Genomic DNA, 8,649 nt, shown 5'->3' with positions numbered 1-8,649 from the left:
TCAGGCACAGATTTGACTAAATAAAAACACCCAAAACCCTATTTTGGAGTCGGTTTTAGCCAAGAAATATAGTCAGAGTTTGCTCTACTTCATCCATGGTATCTTAACAATGATCCACTTTGATCAAATTATTAACTTAATTTAGACCATAAATATTCATAAATCATAGTGATGATGAAGCAGATATGTAAATTGTGTCTGCGTTATGAATAAATATCTATGCTTTTTAGCACCAGTAATGAAACGTTTGCATAACTTTTCTACTTCTGGTGTCTTAAACTGATGAAATCCACAATGTTTTTTAATAGTTTTTTTATCTCTGAAAGCACTGATTTATTTGAATCTTTGCTTTTATTTGTGGTTTCTCACTGTTGTTTGCACGTTGTTCGTCTGCCACAACAGGAGGAGGAAGGCCTAAATGTCCCATGTCTTTAAAATGCTGAAGAATTAACCGATAACGACAGCAGACACCCATGCACAGGCTTTTGCTTATTCCCCCATCAACTCTGTTGAACCCCAGTATGTAAATACATCATATAAATGGCAGGTGCAGCCCGAGATATCAAACATGTCTGACTAATTCTGAATAATTTCCTGAGCTGGGTGACAAATTCTGCCTTCCCCCTGCGCTAAGCATAGCCGGAGAGCGCAGACATGCATACCAAGTAGGGTGGAGGTTTAGCTTGGCTCCCCCACCGTCCCACAAACCTCCCTGCCTTCCTCTCACTCCTCTGACATAAAAGGGCATGTCCTCTGAGGCTCCATTCTTCTGTCGTTGTGGAGGTTACACCCCTGTGGAAGTGGCAGACATAAAAAAGACCAACACAACGCTACAATGCTCAGCGGAGAACTGGAACGGGAAAAGTTTTTGGATCTGTTTGAAAACAGAAGGGATCTGGATTGCTCTTGGTGAAGCATGAATTAGTAAAAGCACGTCTTGTTGCTGCAGCCCGGCTTTACTCATTACCGCTCTCGGCCCTACCATGAACCACGGAGCCAGGTATTTAGGGGGGGGGGCTTGTGCAGATGCTTTAATAATTAACAAAAAGCTCAGCTAAGGAGTTCTGGGAGAGGATTCTGCAGCTGCTTATGCGTGCACAGATCCCAGGTCAAGTTCTGACACAAGGCCACGCTGGAGCCCAGAAGAGCTCGAGTTGCTTCAGGGTCTCCAAAGGGTTGGAAGAAACTTTCTGTAAACGCGTCCAGCAGAGAAGGTGCTGCTTTAATGAGGATGTTTACTACAGACCCTTTAAAAGCTGGCAGATAAACAGTTAATGGATTATTAAGATTCATGGACGTCTAGTAACTAGAAAGATTATGGTACCGTGGCAACATTCTCACCTTTATAGTTTGAAAACTTAAACAACAATGAAAGTATGACTAATTTCTTGAAAACTATGGCAAAAATTCCACCTAATTATACGAGAAACAAATGTTGAATTGAACCTTTTTAAATCCTTTTTTCTTAGCAGGAATATTGTTTGCTGAAACTCCTTCTCTAAATTGAATACTATAGAATGTTTTTCTAGTCCTTTCACTCAATGATGGATCTACATGTGGTGCATGAAAGAAAGCGTGAGGCTTGAGCTTTACATCCACAGCCTGACCCCTCTGCACTGCTTTTTCTGTGAAGGAGCTCATCATTTAAGAAAACCAAACCACTAACCAGACGCCCACACAGCGATCCAGACTGGTTCCTCGAAACTCCTACCTCGGATCCTCCACAGATAGTTATGGATGGATTCACTCTGCAAATGCTCAACACTGTTTGAGGAGGAGAGTACTTCTCCACAAAGAGGATGTTTATGTTTTCTGCAGGTTCAAACACAACCTTAAGCTAAAAAAAAGACAGAGCAGCCACGTTTTTAAGACTGCAGCATCAGAATGAATACATTAAATCCCAATCTCCTGTGAAGACCAGAGAAAACATACATTCCATGACAGCATTAGGTTTTATTTAAGGCACACATTTATTTATTTTTCTGCTTATTTGGTTTGAAACTAGTGCTCATCAATTATGCATGAAATATTTGCAAACTCTCAGTTGTGAATGTGCAGCATAGTACCAGAGTACCAGAATATTCCCCCTAAAACTCAGAAGCTTTCACCCACCATTGTGTCAAATGTTCTGTTTCCCTCAAAGGCTGAGCTCTGCTTTGATTGGCAGCATGTGAAGATGAAAAAATGTAATGGCTGCATCCGATAAATACAAAAAACAGCCGCCTTGGGAAATGAAACAAGTATGAGATCCAGAGACAAGAGAGGGCAGTGACAGCAGGGAGGAAGTGAGAGACGTATGAGACTTTGGTGAGAAACCCCACAAATCAGAATCACGGTAGTGAGAAACCTTCAGCCAGAGCTGCAGAAAAGCCAACTTCACAGCCCATTTATTCAGCAGAAAAATAATAAAACTATAAATGAATGCATTCAGACTACAAAGTGCCTGTATGTGAACATTTTTGGAACCAACAGGTATGTTTGGAACATCTGAGTGTGTGGACAGACCCCGCCCCTTTTAGACTAACCTGACAGTAATGATTATGAACTTCCAGAAACTTGCTGCTACATGATCCCCCCCCCCCTTCTATAATAATCCTATTTCCTTAACCCCCCCTCCTTTTTTCTCCCTCTCTTTTGTGCCCTTAACACTCCCCCCCAACAAAAAAAAATTCACCTCCAACTTTTGGCAGGACCGTTGTGTGAAGCAACACCATTGTGGCCTCCCCAGCTTATGTCTACATCACAGACAAAGAGATTCTTTTTGGTCTTCTCTTGATTTACAACGATTTAAATAAGAAATACCCAGAAATGCAATTTTGAGCTTAATTGTCTTCATAATTGTCCTCCATCATTAGAAAAAGGCTGCAAGAACATGTTAAAAACACCAAAAACACCATTTTTGTCACAGTGGGTCTTCAGCCGTTCATGTTTTTGTTGTCCCTCCAAATTCTTCCCAGTGACTGAGCTGCCATTTTTCCATTTCTCTTCAATGAAAGCAGACAAAAAGGTTTAATGAGTTTTGACAGACTGGCCTTTTTGCTTCTCTGCAATTACAGCAAACAGCATTTCAGCATTCGCTCTGCAGGCAGAACGCTTCTCACATCTCCAACAGGGCCGCTCATTTTCCCATGATTCATGTTTCACTCAGAATGAAGTCTGGCTTTTTTACTTCACCCTGAGTCTCTGGTCTTCAACCAACAAGCAAAAAGATCCAAGGTTACAAAATCAAAGACAGGTCCTATAGGTGCAAACACTTCAAAGAATCACATGCTTTTATTTCCCGTGTCCACCTTTGATCCGAACATCCCGAAGAAAAAGGAAAAGAAAAAGTTACAAAGGAGGCAGGAAGCTGGGGGAGGCAAATAAATAAAAATATAAAAAAACAGGCAGAACACAGAACCCCACAGCCCAGATGGAAATGATTCGGTAACATCGTCCCAAAGGTTTACACAAACAAACAAGTGGTAACTTTCTCCAGCTGAAAGCAAGTGAACTCAAGAAACGAAAAAAAAAAAAAAAACATTCAGAATGATGAACTGAATAAGAGTTAAAGTAATAGATAAATGTATATAAACCGGCAAATGTGTCTTCTGTAGAGGACTTTCTAAACCCGCAAATCTCCCAACCACTGCACTCTACTGAAAGAGCTCCGTTTGGTTTCTACAGAGGACTTTTTTTGCTTTTCAAAGACACCAAATGTGAAGGGGGCGGGGCTCTGGGAATTTTAGTTCTTGGTGGATTTCAAACAATTTTGACTGAACAGCTTTTTTTCCTCTGAGGTGGAACGGCTGACTGTATCAGAGAAATGGACAGACTCATCCATGGAAAATGTTTACTTCCGGCTCCAACCAAATGAAGTCAGTTTTGTCGCCATTTTCCGCAATATGGACGCTGCCATGTTGGAGCCAGACATCGTCAGCAAGCAGCACCATTTTTGCCAATGGAAAAGCAGCCATGCGCCGATGTGCAACACTATCGTAGAAAAAGGTTTATGCATGTTCATCATCTGATTCTGAATTGCAGGAATTACATATTAGTGCAAAGCTGATCTGAAAAGTTGCTTTTCTTTGCATCAGAATCTGCTGTTCTATGTTGACTGCAAAAGTGGTGGAAAAGTATGTCAAAGATAGTGCTGTCATGCAGTTAATATTTTTACGCGATCAATTAAGCGTGGCCTGTAATTGATCAATCTCATCTATTTTTAATCAAACCTAAAAATTGCTGTTTAAGTTTAAATTTGAGGCACATTTTTTATTTGCGTTCGTGACATTGTGGCGCACTAAAAGATCAACTGAAAAGTGCCTTTAGGAAGTTTTTATTATTATAAAAAGACTTTCAACCTTCACTTTTACATTACCTTTTTCTTCCCAATCCCAAACAATAAACAAAAAAAAAAAAAAGACTTTAACAAAACATCAGATCCAGATTCCATTACTCTAACATATCCAAAAAACAGATGAACACTTCCCTGTACAATCTAAAACAAACATTGGCCACATTTTCAATATTAGGATATATATATTGACATATCTTATTCAGTTTACAGTACCATGTGATAAGATTCATTTATAACTACCACCTCAAGGCTTTATCCCTTACATAATCGATAATCTTATGACATTGTGGCTTTGTTTGGGTTTGTTCTGTAACGAACTACAAAGTCGCACATTAACGACGTCACAGCAGCAACGCACTGCGTACAGAGACCATTGACTATATGATAATAGTTCTAATATACAAAGACAGGGACCCAAGCCGTGCAGAGCACTGATGGCCCAGAGAGCGATGTAAGAGGCGTTTTCAGCCGAGTTCAAATATGCAAGTTAACAGTTGGACTTTTTTTTTCATATATATATATATATATATATATATATATATATATATATATATATATATATATATATTTGAGAATGATAGTTATCCATTAAAATATGAAACTGTACGTTTAAATCCCTTTCGCCGCTGACATCTCCAGAGTTAAAGGGTTCAAACAGCAGTTCCATAGTGAGGAGTAGCAAAGACCACTCTCTGAAATACATGTGTCTACATCTGATGCAGAAATGTTTATGTGTCATCACTGTGAAATATTATTGATATAAGTGTCAGGAAACATCGACTTGATAAAATGCTCAAAACGCTCCCAAAAATCAATTTAAATTCCAGACCATGACGCAATAAAGGCAGAAATGCCAGGAAGATAGCTACAGAATTACAGCCATCAGTCAAAAGAATTTGCATTTTGTTTGTTCTGAGACCTTTAAAAAAATCATTTCAGAGCCTTTTGTATGTATTATTGTGCAGAAAAAAGGACCCTCTAATTGCCGTTTTTTTTTCAGATCTCTGCTGATCAGAAGCATCACTTTTCAAACAGAAGAGGCCTTAGGGAATGACTAAAGCGATGTGTTTTGGGGACGGTGGTCGTGTCCGCCAACAGGAGGTCGTTCTAGAGTGGAGAAACGAGGAACCCTAAATGTGAACCAGTTCTACTGCAACGGTATTCCTGCAGAATGCCAGGACTTAAAAAAAAAAACACCAGCAGCGCTAAACCCCTGTAACCATGGCGATACACACCTGACAAGGTTAGTTGTGTTTGACAGGAAGAAGGGTGTTGCATTATGCAGCGGAGAGGCTCCAGCTTCCTGCTGACTGATGTGTTTGAGCGCCGGCCGGAGCCGCTCTGACATCTTCATGAGAGGGCGCCGCACAGATTTTTAAATGCCCAAACGAGCTGCATCACGGCTCATAAAGTCACCTTTTCAAGCTAATTTTAATGACCTGTTCCTGGATGTGCAGGAGACCCATAAACTGTCGTAATAATTAAAAAAAACAGAGAATTCAATAGATTTTAGAATTTTGGCTGCTTATTTTCATGCAACTCCAGCAGTCAGTAACTCTTCATTTAGTGGGCTGCAGCTTGACCCAGAATCATTTTAAATGAGCGTTGCTCTCATTCCTATTTCTTGCTGAAGTCTGGATGCTGCGTTGAAAGTGCTGAAGCCACAGATCCTCTTATTTTACTTTAATAGGGCTCTTAAGGAGTTAAGGTGCAGATGCATGTAACTAATTGATGGTTTGTGCAATGAAAATAGATCATTCACTTATTTCAGTGTTGCAGCAACAAACTTTAGTCTCATTTCAGTTCCACGGAGGTATTTCAACATTGAAACAATTTATTTATGCCTTTGAACATATTGCAACTAATTTACGTCATTTAATTTCATTGATTTTAAAAAAACAAGCTGTGTGCAAGAATGTGCCTCTCGGTTTTAATTTGATGAATCGAACTTCTGTTCAGCTCAATTCGGTTTCTGTGTCCAGGGCCGCATCACAACAAAGGTAATCTGGAGACGCTTTACAGTCAAAGCAAATGAGTTCGATACAAATCCCATGAAATGCAGCCCCAGTCAATCCTATTATCTAATTCCAGCCTATTTATTTCTTTTCAGTCCAGCTTAATCTGATTCTTTCTGTTCATCCAGAACGTGCACAGAGCAGCAGATGGAGATGAAGAAATGTCCAACCGGGAGGAAACACCTGCCTGGAGGAGCAGAAAGGGCAGCAGTAATGAGACACACTGTACATTCATGGAGAATGTTAGCAGCAGTGATGCTATACTAATTTTAAATTCACCCTAGAGGACCCAATGGGTTTCTTTTACTTCTTTTACTTTTATTTTATCAGCTGCTGTTAGATGCAGCCTAGAAGGATCGCAACACAACACAAAATAACACACTACAATTTGTCACAACACTAAAAAAATTTACTCACAACATGAAACAATAACTCAGAATACTTTATCTCAAAACAAAACGAAAGTATACCTGCAATGAAAGTTTTCGTTTTTTAGTGTTCTGACAAATTGTAGTGTGTTATTTTGTGTTGTGTTGCAAAATTTTAAGTGTTGTGTCACAGAAAAAACAACGTACAATAAAAAAAAAAAGTTTAGTGAACTTTAAAAAGATCCCAAGAAAATTTTTTCTGGGTTCTTTAGGGTTAAAATATTAATTTCATTTTACTAAACGACTTAAAATGTCCCTTATTGAATATTTAGACTCTTATTTTGAAGTTTCACAGTTCGCAGTGACAGAAATGCCTGATAAAGTTGTAAGGATTATTAACTGTTACACTGCAAGATAATTCTAATTAATTTGTCAGATTAAAGGGTTTTAGATTCATAAAAGTTGATCATTAATAGGCATTTAAAGAATTATCTGCCCTTCGAGGTCAAACTTAAGATTTAATTCTAAACCTACTGAATGAGTTCTGTGTATAAATGAAGGCATGGGGTGTTTTTTTCTCCTCCTATCTTGTAATCTATGGAAGCATTTGTGTAGCATAATTAAAAATAAAAGTCAAAACCAAAAATGCTTTTTCATTTTGAAGCTGCATTTTTTGACTCAAAATTAAAATGAAAAAGCAATCCGCCAAAAATGCTTTTTCATTTTCTTTTTCAACACCGCTTATTCTGTCACTTAATTAAAATGATAAAGAAAATGGTATTTGACATTTCATTTTCAAAATTTCTCTGGTAAATGTGTAGCAAAATTCATTTAGAAATGTCTAATTTGACAATTAAAATGGATTAACAGAAATGCTGTTTCATTTTCTAAATTCAACTGCATCAAATGACTCAAAATTAAAATGCATTAGCAATACTTCAAAATGCTTTTTCCTTTTCTACTTAAAAACTGCTTATTCTGTGTCATAAATACAATGAAAATGCAAAGAGGGGATTGCATTTTCTTTTTAACATCCACCCTGCAAACATTGTCGCATTATTAAATTCGAATAAGCATTTCCAGCGGGGAGGGGGGGCGATGACGTCAGTGCTATCTCCGTGTGTCTGGTAACAGACACAGACATGCTAGGAGCAGTGCAGCTTTGTGTTAGCGCCAGAGGAGACGGCTTTGTGATGGTTGTGAACTTCTGATGATTGCACACAGCTTCTCAGGACTACGTAGCAGCATTTCCGCCTTCCGCGGTCCTCCTTCGGACGCACCGCGGTTCATCAAAACTTTCCGCGGGACAAGCTTTGTCTTTGGACCGGCAGCCGCCTTTGCACAGCGGAGCGCAAAGCTCCACAACCCGAAGCTCCAGATCGCTGAAGGTGGAAGTGCTGGTACACAGATCTGAGAAACTCAAAACCATCAGATGAATTTGTGTTTCCAGTTGTGTCCAGAACAAAATAAAGGCTGATGTACTTCCCACATATTTACATCCAAGTTGCTCATTGCAAAATCAGCGCGAAGCTGCAGGAGACTATCTCCTAAATGTTCCTTTATTACTATTATGATTATTATTAAGGGCCTGCTCGCTCCTAAATGTTTCAATCTGTGTGGTCAGTGCTTTTTTCTTGGCTGCAATGACCCAGAATAATGGTTAGCATTAGGCCAATACGTGCTAAAAACATTGGCCGTGGGGGAACTCAAAACTCTGTGCGGGCAATGCCGCAATGAGCATCTTGCATGTAAATATGTGGGAATTACATCAGTCTTTATTTTGTCTGGACACCACTGGAAACACAAATTCATCTGATGATTTAGAGTTAGCGAGTCCCGGAGAGAAGCTTCTATGAACCGCGGTGCGTCCGAAGGAGGACCGCGGAATGCGGAAATGCTGCTACGTAGTCCTGAGAAGCTGTGTGCAAGC

The 8,649-nt window shown here is 39.4% G+C and overlaps 1 long non-coding RNA gene across 2 annotated transcripts; it reads left to right on the top strand.

Moving 5' to 3' along the window:
- The first annotated feature begins 261 nt into the window (after positions 1 to 261).
- On the top strand, positions 262 to 7,344 carry LOC110016559. Of its 2 annotated transcripts, XR_002291896.2 has the most exons (4): positions 262 to 1,000; positions 3,780 to 3,987; positions 5,337 to 5,579; positions 6,480 to 7,344. It is a non-coding gene; the product is annotated as an uncharacterized LOC110016559 (long non-coding RNA). The 2 variants fall into 2 exon arrangements; XR_002291895.2 differs by lacking the exon at positions 262 to 1,000 and having other exon boundaries at positions 1,015 to 3,987.
- Positions 7,345 to 8,649: the final 1,305 nt, after the last annotated feature.

The sequence above is a fragment of the Oryzias latipes genome, chromosome 15, assembly GCF_002234675.1.
Source record: "Oryzias latipes chromosome 15, ASM223467v1".
In the NCBI taxonomy this organism is placed as follows: Eukaryota; Metazoa; Chordata; class Actinopteri; order Beloniformes; family Adrianichthyidae; genus Oryzias; species Oryzias latipes.
This window is presented reverse-complemented; position numbering and strand designations above follow the sequence as displayed.